The sequence below is a fragment of the Gossypium hirsutum genome, chromosome D10, assembly GCF_007990345.1.
Source record: "Gossypium hirsutum isolate 1008001.06 chromosome D10, Gossypium_hirsutum_v2.1, whole genome shotgun sequence".
NCBI lineage: Eukaryota > Viridiplantae > Streptophyta > Magnoliopsida > Malvales > Malvaceae > Gossypium > Gossypium hirsutum.
The window spans coordinates 13,008,337-13,024,228 of record NC_053446.1 but is presented as its reverse complement, the minus strand read 5'-3'; the positions used below and the strand labels follow the sequence as shown (position 1 = coordinate 13,024,228).

General features: G+C 32.0%; 1 long non-coding RNA gene across 3 annotated transcripts; it reads right to left on the bottom strand.

Annotated features, from left to right (window-relative positions):
* Window positions 1–2,271: 2,271 nt before the first annotated feature.
* On the bottom strand, window positions 2,272–6,397 carry LOC107914311 (uncharacterized). Of its 3 annotated transcripts, XR_001688780.2 has the most exons (6): window positions 5,949–6,397; window positions 4,887–4,985; window positions 3,552–3,621; window positions 3,143–3,244; window positions 2,857–2,930; window positions 2,272–2,612 (listed from the first exon to the last, which is right to left on the bottom strand). It is a non-coding gene; the product is annotated as an uncharacterized lncRNA (long non-coding RNA). The 3 variants fall into 3 exon arrangements; XR_001688778.2 differs by lacking the exon at window positions 5,949–6,397 and having other exon boundaries at window positions 4,887–5,108; XR_005919688.1 differs by lacking the exon at window positions 5,949–6,397 and having other exon boundaries at window positions 3,143–3,226; window positions 4,887–5,108.
* Window positions 6,398–15,892: the final 9,495 nt, after the last annotated feature.

Below are 15,892 nucleotides of genomic sequence, written 5' to 3'. Positions count from 1 at the left end.
AAATATCACCACACTTGAGCTCGGGATTTGTGATTTGATGCTGAGTCGGTAATAATTCGAACAGTACCTAGCCTGTGCACGGAAAACAAAACCACACATTGAGTAAAACTCAGTGGTATTTCTATAATCCGAATAACATAAACTTGATATAAATATTTAAAATGCAAAATGCAACAAGTAAGCTATGTTCATGTGTTTCAATTTAATAGTATAATTTTTGCTCAATCCTTATTCACATCTACTAAGATTTTCACATGTTCAAATATTTAAGTATATATATCAATGGCATTTCATTTAACATTTGAACACATCATCTCATGCAATGGCATGATTCATACCTTTGATCAATACTTGATTTCATTCAAGTTTCACATCTGGATTCATCATTTCATATTTCATTTCTCATATCATAATCATTTCCCATATTTTCCATTTCAATATTTTCTCATCTCATAAATTATTATTTTACTTTCCCCTATTAACATGACACAAACTCGGACGGCTACATGGATCTAACCAACACACTAGTTTGGCACCCAATGCCTCATCGGATAAATCCAAAGTACTAACTGCGCCGAGCGCTATATAAATTGACACCCAGTGTCTCATCAGTTAAACTGAACCAAATTGGCACCCTGTGCCTCATCGAATTGAGGTCGAAGTAATCCCTGAACTCTTCCTATCCTATGACATGCCATCTATATCCGACTCAGCCTGATACAGTTAATGGGGATTCGTTTCACTTTTCAATACAACCAATGTCTCAGTTTCATGAATATATATATCATCACATATAAGCATAAATTCAATTTGATAATCATCATATTTTTCTCAATATACATACATTCGTAATCAATATATTTTTAATATACAAAATCAATCCATTTCATTTCAATTATGAATTTAATTCAATTCCTAAGTACCAAAGTACTCACCTTAATTGCTTACCATATGCAAATAAATATATATGCAATAAACTACTATTTAGTTCGAATTATAGAAACACTAATCGTGATTTTCGAGCTATTTGACGTTGATTTTATCTTTCCCCTTTTTACTCGAGGACTCCGGTACGACGTTAGCTACGGAATAAAACAATTAAATCACATTAATATTACACATTACAGTTTTACATTACATTTCAATTTTCACACTATATTTTACTTATTCTTCAATTTTCACACTATATTTTACATTACTTACTTTTATTATAACTTTAATTTTAATTATTATTATAATAAATATATATACATTAATGTTAATACATATATATGATATATAATATATACATGCATTTTTACTTAGCCACATTCGGACACATATACACAACCATTTATTAAATGATTTAATTTCTATTTTAACCCCTTTAATTTATTTCAATTTATAATTCAACTTTTACCCTATACGCGATTTAGTCATTATACTTAATAACTTTTAATTCATGCAAATTCACTTAACCGAAACCTAACTAACTATACAACTAACTTCGTAAATATTTATTATAAATATTTACGAGTCCGATTTACAAGAATAGAGTCCCAAGAATGAACTTTTCGACACCCTTGACTATCGAATCGTTACAATCGTGCTTCAATATATATTCATGAGCTTTCTCCTATATCTTATTCTTTTATCTATACTTTCATTTCTCTGATCAATTTGCATTTGTATGAGAAATGAATAATTTCTTCTGCTTATTTTATATATCGCATGATTCGATTATTAAACTAATTTATTTTATAAGTAATTATTTATCTGAAATTAGTTATTTCACTACACCAAAACAAGCTTTTAGCGGCGCTTTTCTAGGCCTTTAGCGGTGCTTTTTAGCGCCGCTAAAAGTATTTGCGGCGTTTGTGGGAAAGCGCCGCAAAAAACGCCGCTATAGACCACGACCTTTAGCGGCACTTTTTCCACAAACGCCGCTAAAGACCATGACCTTTAGCAACGCTTTTCCCACAAATGCTGCTATAGACCATGACCTTTAGCGATGCTTTTGTCACAAACGCCGCTAAAGAACAAACCTTTAGCGACGCTTCTTGCAAAAACGCCGCTAAAAACATATCATGCAAAAAAATTATTTTAATCAAATAATATTTATTTTTATGATAAATATTATATTATGTTTTATTTTTAAAATTTGAACTTTAAATATAATTTTAAGGATAAATAAAAAAATATTATTTAAATTAAATTTTCTATGAAAATGATAAAAGAAGGCAAATAAAGGAAGCTTAAATAATAATAAAAATTAATAAAAGTGAGAAAACATAAATAATTAATAAAAATTAAAAATTGTAAACCTCGAAATTTAAGTAAAATCAACACCAATGCAATGCAAGCCATTGTTGAGTCTAATACAAGTGAACAAACTAAGATCCTAAGAAGAGAATCCTATTTTACTAACAGCAGTAAAATATTCATACTTTGTCCAGTGTTTATATCGAAAAATCAGATCAGAAGAAGCAATCTCTTTGCACACCATTTCAATTCCTAGTAAGGCCTTCGAAAGTAGTTGATGAAAGCCGACATATACATCCGATCAATCAGCTTTCAGTTTCAGAATTTCCTTGGCGGTCCTTAAACGAAAATAGGGCATAGGGCATGTGTTCCTTCATAAGCATGGAAAAATCCAACTCAGTTCAAAGACAAATAACTAGATATCGTGTTTCAAACGAATGAATATGCATGTGAGAGTATCTCCAATATGTACTTCTGCCTTTTGTCATATATTTAGGCAGATAGACAATAGATTTTACATCCCAACAACTACTGCCCTGAGTACTAAAGTTTAATCACAGAAAAATCAAAATAAAACATGAACTACAAGGATAAAAAATTGTTCCATGGACTTACCTGCTCAAAATAAAGACTTAAGCCTCTGCTATAGAAGTTTATATATAGAATACAGAAACGTGCCACAATCAAACCTGTACATAGAGAAAATTGTTTAGGGGGAACAATTCAAATTCTAACACAAAAGGCATATGACACCACTGTATTATCAAAATGTCTATACTTCTACTTGAAGACATAAAAGTATGCATAAATAACAGATTCGAGAATTCAAGTGCCTCAATAAGGCATGTTTGAAGGGAAATTTTATAAACAAAAAAACAAGAAACTTGAACACGATGAGTACCTGAAGCACTTCAACAGAACATCTCTGTGCAGCTGCATTTTGTTCGGCAAATCTACAAGCATCTTCTGTTTCCTTTTGATCTTGCTGAAATCGCATTAAGATCTATGAAATATTTAACAAACATCATTATCATAAAGACATACATATCGATAGAAGAAAATAATCTTCAAACTGCTAAGAAAACTAGCAACTTCCAATTCATGATTCATGAAAACCAGAAACACGGGTTTTTTAGCAAGTTCTGGTAATGCATATTGACATTAAATTTCATGAAGAAGCTTAAGGTGCCAGGTAAAAGCAAGCAAAATGATTTGCATGACAGGAATTACATAGTTTTATAATTATCTTTAAAAACAAGTCGGCAATTGACTGTAAATTTTGGCAAATTGAATAACATATTCCAGTTTACCCTATCACATAATTGGCGTCGATTGTCCTGCTTAACCATCTCCATCAATGCTGTCTCCAGTTCATCAAATCTAATACAAGTGAGGAATTCAATGTCACATTTGTCAAGGGTTATTTCAGCTGAAGAAAAACAATTCTAAAATAAATAACAGATAAGTTCCTCCTTAAAATGCAAAGATTAAATAGTCACTTATATCCAATTTATAAAACATTAAGACATAGCAGAGGTAAAAAGCAACCTGTAACCAAGAAAATAAATTACATTTCCTCTACGGTCTATAGAGAACTGACAATCGAAGAACCAAAAGTAATAGACATAATACAAATTATTAACCTGAGAACAGCTGATCTTTTCTCTTTTGTACCGTGATTTTATTTTTAAAATATTAGCGTAATAACTATGGTGATTTTTATTTTCTTTAATGTTTTTTTACATTCAAAATTATATTTATTTGATTAAAATAGTACAAATTAAAACTTAAAAAAAATATTAACATATAAAATAAAAAAAGTTTAAAAGATGAATAATGTAGACAAACCTAACAATTTAATATGGATATAATGAATTCCTATTAATATATATAAATGCATATAAAGAAATAAATCAACTTTATGATTTTCCAACCAAACTAAGAAAATCATAAATGGGCATACACGTTAAACATTTCCTCCTCTTCCATTGTTTTATTTTTTATCACCTAGAGTCGGTTAAGGACAATAACCTAGATATGGAAAATAAAAATTAAGGACACAAGTCTAGTTTAAAGCTTACGGTTAATGGCCAACCCTTCAACGGAAGGCTACCAACTCCAAGGTTCAGAAGAAAAGTAAGCATGGAAGTATAAGAATATATACAAGAATACCTCGATTTAATAAACTACAGAACCAAAGGTTATTATATATGGTGCCTTCATTTTAAAAGAGAAATGAACCAGAAAAAACAGAAACAACAACTTCATGCAGTATTTTTTTAGAGTAGCTAGATTTAGCAAACGACAGTGCCAAACTAGAGAATCACCCAATTATCTTAAGTTACAGCGCACAGTAGCCCACAAGCAAACACCTAATCTACTAGCTTTCCTTTTGAAATATTTGGGATCATATTGGCCAAATTTAGAAGCATGTGAGTTGAATAAGGTAGGAAAGATAAGATGGACTGTGATGAAACCAAATATAAAATTTTTGTAGAGGCTGAATGGAAATGACATAATGTTATAGTAAATCAATAAATCCATGACAAGATAATTAGAAGTTAGGTTATGGAAATGAAACTCATTAGTATGTAGCAAGGTGAATGGTGCAAAGTGAATATAAAACCAGTAGTTACAAAGAGTACCTGTATTTCCTATTCCAGGTTTTGACTGCATGATTCCCTGTCCATAAATTGAGGGATCCATGGGCATGGCTCTCTGTGGACCGCCCAAATTCACGTCACCTTTAATGTCTTGCAAGGATATATATATATATTAGTTCAAGAAACAGAAAGAGATTGATTGCAAAATGTTGCAGCAAATACAAAAAGAACTTTTTCCAACTAGCAAAAAAAAGTTAGTAGAATCAATGCCTGAATTTGTTGCAATGCTGCAGCTACACTTCCTTGATTTCCTTGATCCAACTGACTGCATCAAAAATGATGATTGTATGTATGTGCCTAACATGAATATGACATATAGTGAATGAAAAATTATGTATGTGCCTAACATCTTGAGCTACAGTCATAGTTCCATCAACTACAATCGATCCATGACTAATATCTTGAGAAAAAATCACAGGAATCGAAGACACAAATAAGAACCAACCGAAGCACAGTTCCATTCTGTAAATCGATTATAAGGGCCTCACTCACTTCCACCGTACTGTATTAACTATTATGTTAACTACGAATTAACGATATAAGATAGTATCAGAAACTGAACATCTATGGTGGAATTCTGTATGAATTGATTGAAATCAAAAGTATATTTTAAACAACAAAAAAGGCTAAAACTTTCAAGTTTCAGACAGCAAGTTGTCCTAAACTACGCAGTTTATCACCTGTCTTTCCAGGTTATTAATAACTTGTAAGAAATCATTCTTTAATACCTTGGTCAGGTGTTCGTTCTACCTATTTGACTGCAAATTCCCACTTAGAGAATTTATATTTCCAATATCAATTTCAACAATCTTTAATCCTTGCAGAGGTAATGAGGTGAATAATACATACATATACATATATCAGGTTTCAATGTATCATGCCTTAACACATAATCAAACATATATGCCTGAAGAATGGAATAAGAAATAAAAGAAGTAGCAGATCCAGAAAAGCAATCTAAGTTTCAAATTTAAACCCAGAAAAGAACCCCAAAAGAAAAGAACCCCAAATAAAAATAAAAACCTAGAAAAGAAGCTAACTAACCTCCAAAAGAAAGAAGCTAGAAAACATCCATTGGGAAAAAGCAAAGAAAATGCAGTGAAGTTATCTTTGGAAACAAACAGACCCACCAACAGTATAGAACAAGCTATAGTCTTGGTTTAGCCAAAATAGAAAGCTCAGATCTGTTAAGGCTTAGGCTGGTGGTGTTGTTTCTTTTGTTCTGAAAGACAAGATAAACATGTTTGGTGGAATGGGTGGGGACTCGTATTTGTCGGTTAGCCACTGGAGAGCAGAAGAAGAAGGGGAAGTAGAGAAAACGATGAAGAAGGAGTTTAAAACATCATCGTCTGGTAGCGAGATGGAAAGCTGGGTTCCTTTGATAGGGTCAGGTGAAGAGGAAAGAGAGAAAGGGAGAGGGGAAAGAGTAATAGGAGAAAGGACTTGGTGAATGGAAAGGGAACAGGTATCAAAAGAAGTTCAAAACATTGTCGGTCATGGGAAGATTAAGGATTTCACGGGGGAAATTTTTTGTAAAGTGGCGCGATTTCTCAAAGTAAAATTATTTTTGAACAAATTTACTTTTTGCGGCATTTAACATAAAAACGCCACAAAAAAATTATTTTATTTAAAAATATTTTATTTTGCTAACTAAAATATAGCTATTTTGCTACATGTTCAATGTGGAATGATTTTAGTTTTTGTATTTTATTTTTATTTGTTATAAATTGGTCATATCCAAAATAGATACTTACCTATCCATATGATCAATCTGTTACATGAATTTATTTATTTATCAATTTTTTTAAATCTAATATTTAAATATATCAAATGGTTTAAACCATTTAATCTAAATTTAGATTAAATATTTTTAAATATAAAAACATTAATTAATTGTATAAAATTTCATCATTTAACAAATTTAAAGTAAACCTTAAATCCTAAACCATTTAATATATATAATTGATCTATTATCTCTTAAATAATTTAAACTATAATCATAATTTTAATATATTAAAATTAATATTATCTTTTTTATAATTATATAAGAAATTATTTAATATATAAATTAAAAAACACCGATTAATCTAAACCCTTAACCCCTATCTCTTAAGCCCTAAATCATAAAACATAAAACCTAAAACCCATAACCCCTCTTTTACAATTATATAAGAACTTAATTAATATATAAATTAAAAATACTAATTAATCTAAACAAAACCTTGACCCAGCCCCAAATCTCTAACCCCTAAATCACTAACTCTTAACCTTTAAGCTCTAACCCCTAATCACAAACCCCTAACCCCTAAACCTTATTTAATATATAAATTAAAAAATACTAATTAATCTCAACCATAAACCCTAACTCGAATCCCTACCCCTAACCCTAAACCTTATTTAATATAAATTAAAGCACACTAATTAATCTAAACCCTAAATCCTAACATAACAATGATTCTATAAACCTTAAATCTCCAACTCTTAATCTCTAACCCTAACCCCTAAATCACAACCCTTAAACCAGAACCCTTAATCCATAATCCCTAATTCCATAATATATAAAACTTAAAATTGTAACTCCTAAACTAGCCTTAAATCCTAAATTAACCATATACCCTAAACCATATATATTAAACCCTAAACTATAATGATAATTAATTAAATATTTTAAAATTAATACTATCGTATCTTTTACAATTATATATGAAATTATTTAATATATAAATTAAAAATCAATCAGTCATGTACCCAAAAAATTTTAAAATTATTTTAAATAATAATATTTTAATTTTTCCATTTTTAACAAATATTTTTCTATGTTTTTTATTTCAATTTATTTATACGTGTCATTATTTCAAATTTATCCATTTTTAACAAATATTCAATTAAAAATAAATTCAATTATAATTAATATAAATAAACAATTTAAATAGTAATTAGACAAATAAAATGCTTTTGCGGAGCTTTTTCAAAAACGCCGCTAAAGCATTGAGCATTAGCGGCGCTTTTCCAAAAATGCCGCTAAAGCCCTGAGCATTAGCGGCGGTTTTCCAAAAAACGCCGCTAAAGCCCGGAGCATTAGCGCGCTTCTCCAAAAATGCCGCTAAAGCCCAAAAAGTCAAAAAAGATGTCGTTGGGCTTAGGTTTTTTGCGGCGTTTTTTGAAAAAATGCCGCTAATTCTTATTTTTAGCGGTGTTTTCCTTAAAGCGCCGCTAATGCTCGATCTTTAGCGGCGTTTTTTTATCCAAACGCCACTAAAAGCGCCGCTAAAAGCCTGTTTTGGTGTAGTGTTTATTCAAGGGCACTTAGTATATTAGGGAGTGATGCCCCTAATAGAATATTGAGACGGGTGAGATCAGAAGGGTATCCTGTTGTGTATAACTTGTGCCAAGCTGTGAGACCGGAAGGGTATCCGTATGCTTAAGAAGAGACCAAAAGGGTGACTTAGGTGATAATCCTTAATGAAGATGAACCGAGAAGATATTCGTAGCTCAGGGTGATAAATAACTCAATCTAGGATAGTTAATTATTTAATTAGATAATTAGGGATTTAATCGATCATAGGTTAAAGGCACGCATTGCTGACACTAGGAATAGGAAATTCCATTAGGTTAATTTAGGGTAGTTAAACTAGTTAGTTTATTTAAAATATTAATTTGGATTTGCACTACTAATTTGTGACTCAATTAGATTAGTAATTATTTTCTATAATTGATTTAATATTAATTTCTCTAATCTGCAATCCCTTGGGTACAATCCTTAGAATACTTACCGGTATTTCGTTGTAACATATATTATATTACAATTTGACTCGTACACTTGCGGACGCCGCCGTTCTTAATTCTTATATTTTTGGTGTGATATTTATTCTATAAACAATAACGTATTTATAAGCAGTCAAGTTGTTGGCGTCGTTGCCGAGGATTGCAACGATAAAATTTTTGTTAGATTGATTACTGTAAAATAATATTAGTATAAAGATAAAAGAGCTAGATAGTGTTCTAAATTTTATTTAATTAATTTTATTTTCTTAGTGTGCAAAAAAATATAATTAATCTATTAAAAAATTATTATGATTATTATTATTTACCTTGTTAATTATTAGATTTAATAATGAATATTGATTTTTATGGGTTGGTGTACAAATAATCCAAATTGAGTTGGTTGTACAGAGATTCAACTAACCATAGAGTGGTGACTACAAAATCAATCAGCCTAAGTGTTCGAACGAACTCCCATCGAAGCCAAGTATACATACGAGAGCAATGGAGGTTCAACGAACCAATGGGACGAGGAAGAAGTATACAATGAAGGAGTATACGAACAATGAAAAATTATGGCGAACCAAAAAAGCGCTCATGCTAGAACTTTACCAACAAAGAAACGAAACAATAACTGCATTGGAAGAGATCGATGAGCGACAATTGGAAAGATCTAAACATCTAACTGAAACCCCTTGTGACTCGTATGACTATACTCCCGAACAAGAACTCCAAGCTAAATTAAAGTGAAACCCACGATAAAGTAAAACAGTGTCAGAAAGCCTTTGATAAAGTAAAACAAGTAATGACTGAAGAGCTCGTGCTTGTCTTGCTAAATTATACCAAATCGTATGAGATGCATGCAGACACATCAAACTATGCTATTGGGGGAGTATTGATGCAAGATGGGCATCTGATTGCATTTAAGAGTCGAAAACTTAACGATACTGAGCAACGGTACTCGGTTAAAGAAAAAGAAATGACTGCAGTCGTGCATTGTTTGCGCATATGGAGACACTATTTGCTAGGTTTCAGGTTCGTGGTATTTACGAACAATGTTGCAAATAATTATTTTTTGACTAAAAAAAAATTGTCTCTCAAGGAGGCTCATTGGCAGGTTTTTATGGTTAAATTTGATTTCAGTATGGAATATAAGCCAAAGAAAGCCAATATAGTGATTGATGCATTAAGCCGGAAAATAAAGTTTACACAACTAGTCAGCCTGATAGCTCTCTATTGGAGCGGATTCAAAAGGGATTGTCCCATTATCCCACAGCCAAAACTTTGATCGAGCTCGCTAAAGAGGGGGAAACGAAGCGATTTTGACTTAAGAGAAAGTTGTTGTACACTCAAGGGCATTGCTTTTATGTGCCTTAATACAAGAATTTGCACAAGGAAGTTATGAATGAGTGTCATGATTCAAGATGGGCTGGCCATCCAGGTATGCACCGCACGTTGGCTTTTTTGGAGGATCGCTATCATTGGTCTTACATGAGTGATGATGTTGACACCTATGTGAAGACTTGCCTAGTGTGCTAATAAGATAAGGTGGAGTTAAAATCGTAGGTTAGTTTATTGTAACCTTTTCCTATTCCAGAACGTCCATGAGAGAGTGTATCCATAGATTTTATTATTGGTTTGCCTAAATCTGACGAGTTTGGGAGTATCCTTGTTGTGGTTGACAAATTTTCCAAGTATGGAATTTTCATTCCAACGACCAATGAGTGTTTTGCTAATGAGGTAAATAGTTTGTTCCTTAGATATGTGGTAAAATACTAGGGAGTGCCACAGTCTATTGTTAGTGATCAAGATGGGCAATTCATCGGTTGGTTCTTGACAAAGTTGTTCAAGTTGATGGGGCTTGAACTTTTCCACTAGCATGCATCCGCAAACTGATGGGCAAACCAATAGAGTAAATGCTTTATTGGAGACCTACCTTCGTCACTATGTGAGTGCCACACAAAGCAATTGACCAAAGTTGTTGGATGTGGCCCAATATTCTTATAACTTATAGCGAAGTGGGGCCATGAATCAGAGTCCGTTCGAGATAGTGATGGGGCAACAACCACTCACACCCAATGCTATTGCGACCCATTATGAAGGACCAAATCCAATTGCTTATCGATTTGCTAAAGATTGGCAAGAGCAAAATGACTTAATTAAAGCTTGCCTACACAAGGCAAGTAAATGCAACAAGAAGTAGATTGATCAAAATCACAGATATGTGCAGTATTAGGTTGGTGACTCAATCCTTAATAAACTGCACCTAATTTTACACCACACTGGTTTGCACAAGGAGCTTGTGTGACGATATGAGGAACCTTTTAGAGTTCTGAAGAGGGTATGTAAGGTAGCCTACAAAATGGAGTTGCTAGTGAAACTCAAGGTTCATTCGGTGTTCCATGTCAGTATGCTTAAGCCTTTCCATGAGGATCAGGGGGATCCAAACCGAGGCAAGTCTGAACGAGCACCAATTGGAGTAAGGGTCTCCTATGATCGTGATGTTAAGTGCATCTTGGTAGATCGAGTAATCCGACGGAAGTACTAAAAGCCAAGGCATGAGTACCTTGCTCGATGGAAAGGGGTTTTCCGATATTAAAACTAGTTAGGAACCTGCCAAGGCTTTATGACAATTCTAAAAGATGATAGACCAATTCCATTCTGAAGACACAGTGAAGGTGTCACAAGAATAGGTAGGGGAGAATGTCATGGGCCGTATAAAGAAACTCGTAACCAAGGCACACTCTGATGTTCCCTCTTGTTCATTAGGGATCATTTGACCCTATAAGACTGACCCATTACTTGGAAGAGACTGAAGGCCTATCTACTTAGATCCTGATTAAATTGTAAAAATTATATTTTACCAAAGTAATTATTGTAAATCCTAAAGGATAAAAAAGTATAAAATTTAAATCCCTTATGACTCTCTTATTGTAGATGGGAACTAATCTCAACCATTGATGTAATTTGACCTATACCGCTTGATCTGGGGGAGCTAAACTATAAATAGAGTTCTCCCTCTTCATTTGTAATTATTTCATTCGTAGTTGTGAATATATTTGAGAGTATTTACTCAAACACTTGGTGTGTGCTATTTTTCATTTGGCTTTTATGTTTGATATTTGCTCTTTCGTTTCGAGCTTGCATCCGTTTTGGTTCGGTGCTTTAGAGAAAATCTGCGAGAATTCTCTTTTTGTGATAGTAAGACTGACTTAGGCAGATTTGAAGTAAGGAAAATGTCTAAGGCTGCATGGTTTGCCAGACTAAAGTTCTAGCCTCGTAGCACTAGTACTCTCTTAGCGAGAGTCGATTTTTCTATTAAAATATTATTAATTTAGTTACACATTGTTCAACTGAAACTCTTGTTATTTTCTCTATAAATAGAGACCAAGGACTAGGTCAATGACACACCTCATATTTACATTGGCATTTTGTCAACATATAGTTAATTTATTTTCACAAAATAAATTTTATACTTTGATAGAAGTCGTCTTCGGTTTCTAGCTCTTGAGAGTTTCACTAAAATTTCCATCGATTTGTGAATAGAGTCCATGCTCTAGCAAACAGAGATTGAGATTAATAGAGAATATCAAATGGTTGAAAGTCGAGAACAACAAATTGAAAACACAAATATCATTGAAGTAATAGATTTATTTTTGTAAATATCTTGACTCAATTTTAAATTAAATTTAAAAATTCCGCTCTGCTTACATTCAATGTTTTCCAACTTGTTTTCCAACAACAATACCCAACCCTTTTCATATAAAATTTGAACTATTTAATCAAACTTAGACCAAAATCCCCACAATTACGATTTCAAAAAAGAAAAAAAAAGTTATCCCGAACATCCATGAAACCAGATTTGGGTTATTTTTAATTTTCTTTCTCATTTCATGTTTTGGAAACTATGAGACCAAATCTGGTTTCTTTTCTTTTTCATTTTTTTATATCCCTGAAATTGGATCTAGGTTTTCTTTTTTTAATTTTCTTTCATTTTCTATATTGTTTCATACCTCAAATTTTAAAAATTTCCACCCATTCCATCGATGATGCATCTAAGAAGATGATCACTAATAAGTGAAGGGAATGGTTCATCAAGCCATTTCTTGCCTCAACCCTAGGAAGAAGGGTACTTTACAAATAGGGGTAATTACTTCCCATCTGATTGCTATCGGCGTTTTTATAAAATAATATTTAAACCATAATTAATTAAAATATAGTAATAATATTTATTTTGATTAAAAATAATGAAACATAAAATTCTATAACTAAATTGTTTTTTTCAAGCTACCTAAATTATCTTTATTTACTAAAAAAGAGTGAAAATTTTGCAAACATGGTATGCTTGTAAGTATGTTATCTTTCGTTTTTGGTTGGTGGTTTGAATTGTCTCAAATTTAGGTAACTTAATTATCATTCTTCTATATTAATACTTCTTTTGAGTTTTGCAAGTCATATCTCTATTAACCGAAGCACCCTTCTTTGTGGGCCGCACACGACTCTCACAAAGGGCAAGGACAAAACTCCAACACAGATACAATATATTTGGTTGTTGAGGGGCAAGTCGACTTTCCGACAAACAAAACTTCAAAAATTTCTCTCGAAAGAGTCGGCCCACACTTAACAATTATGAATTAATACATGCATAAAACTAATATGATTTTACGTCCTATTTACTTTTTTTACTAACCAATCGTTAAATTTATCAATATGATTGTACTTGTCATGCATATAAAATTTTAAATCAATTTGATATCTCTATTTTATCAATCTAAATTATTGTCTATATTAAACATATATGTAACACCATTAACTCGTATCCGTTGTCGAATTAGGGTTATGGAGCATTATGGTACAATCGAAAACATTTAAACTTAATATCATTAAATAATACAATCACATTGTAAACCAACCATATACATACATACCGTCCCTAAATCGAGTCCTCGAGGCCTCAAAAATATCTTAAAAGCAATTTGGACCAATTTGAAACCATTTGGAATGTTTAGGAAAAAGTCACAAAAATTTAGAAACAGGGGGTCACACGGCCGAGACACACACACGTGTCCCGGGCCGTGTGTACCCCGAATTGCTTCAAAAACAAGGAAATTTTCATACCTAACTTGACTACCAAACCATGCTTAAAATCATACTAAAATCATGAAAAAAACCTCACTCATACATGTCCAAATATACCAATTAACTAAAATTCAAATATCTAACTAATGTGTCCTCATTGAAACCACAATTAAATTTTCATTCAATTAATGCAATTCTTACTCTTCTATACATCTAACTCATAGCTCTTATGAACAAATACCAATTCCATAAATCATGCCTTACATTTCTCAAAATAACCAATTTCATTGAACTTATAACATGAAATATACATTCAAGCAAATCCAACCAACACCAAAACATGCTAAATAAACATATATCTATATATATTCAAACCTATAACCAAATATTCAAAAGATTCAACTTCTAGGACATATTTACACCCTAGGTACATGCCAAAAACACAAAAGAAAACATTACCAACATTGGGTACTGGATTCTTGTAGGATGATGAGTCCGAGTCTACTATGTATATCTAACCTGCAAACAAGGGAACCAACATTTAGTAGATTTCTAACCATAAGTATAACCAAAGCATTTGAGTTTATTCCAATCCCTTTTCGATGGCTCATATAAATTTGCCATATGATTCATTCGTTACATGGCACTTGATGCCTAGCGGATAAACCGCAAAAGAGTTTGTGCCCAGCGCTAGTCGAATAACTTGACGATTTTAGATATGAGCCCAGCTCTAGTTGGATAAACCAACGATAATTGCACCCAGCACTAGTCAGTTAGACAGACAATTGTGTGCCCAACACTAGCCAAATAAACTGACGAAAATTGCGCCGAACGCTAGTCGGATAAACTGACGATATTAAATGTGAGCCTAGCTCTAGTTGGATTAACCAACAAATTGACACTATTTCATTCCACAATTTCCTCATTCATTAAATACCATCTTCATTCAAATATAGACATAATACTGTATATCAAGTATTCAAATAACATCTAATAATAATTAAATAAATAGATAAAAGGTTAAGTTCAAAACTATGAACTTATCGAATTTACGATAGTTTGCAGTGAACGAGATGAATTAATCGGCAGCCTTCTCCTTCCCTCGACTTACAATTGATTTGCTCGCTTCTTGATCTAAATACAATAATTTAATTCAATTAACTAATTTAAAATTACAATAATTCTATTTAAACAATCCATCTTAAAGTCATATATCTACATTTAGTTCACAACAAATAGTCAATACACAATTCAATCCTTAATATCAAAAATTAATTTAATCTCATATATTAATTCCATTCAATCAACCCCTAAATGAAATTTTACAATATAACTCTTAATTTATGTCTTCTATCCAATTAAATCCTTATGCCAAAGCTTAAACCACATTTTAACTAACCGAAATTCATATGGTTTCAAAAATAGTCCCCCACATTTCTCAAGTTTATAATTTACGCTAATAATAACATGAGTTTATACAATATAAATCATTAGAGAATAAAATTAACAAAATCCTTCTCCCAAAATAGTTAAGTTACCAATAAACTTCAAAATAAACCCCAAAAGCCTCCAGCACCTTCACAGTAAAACTCAAAACAGTCCTTATACTTAACATAATATAATAATCTAATCCACAAACTAGTTTGGTCTAACTTCAAAGGTTCCAAAAACACAAAATTCATGCAAAACAAATTAAGAAAACACTTACGTGCACTAGCTTAGAGAACCAAACATCCAAGCTTCAACAATGGCTATCTCTTCTTTTTTTTCCTTCTATTTTCGGCACCCCCATCAAGAAGATGACCCAATTTCCTTTTTGTTTTACTTAGTTTATTTCTTTAATTAAATTTGTTCATTAATTAAATTTAGTCCTAATTTGTCCACTAACATTCTCCATGGTTTAATTATCCCCTTAGACCATCAATTATTAATAACTTACTACTTAATACCTTTAATTATAGGCACTAACTTTCAATTTTTTACAACTTAATCTTCTCCCTTAATTTAATTAACTAAACAATAATATTTCTTAATAAATTTTTAATACAAGTCCCCTCAAGCTTCTTAAACATTGATTAAATAATAAAGTATTGACTCGCTTGCCTGAATTGAGTCCCGAAATTATCGTTTCCACCACCACTGAAAAT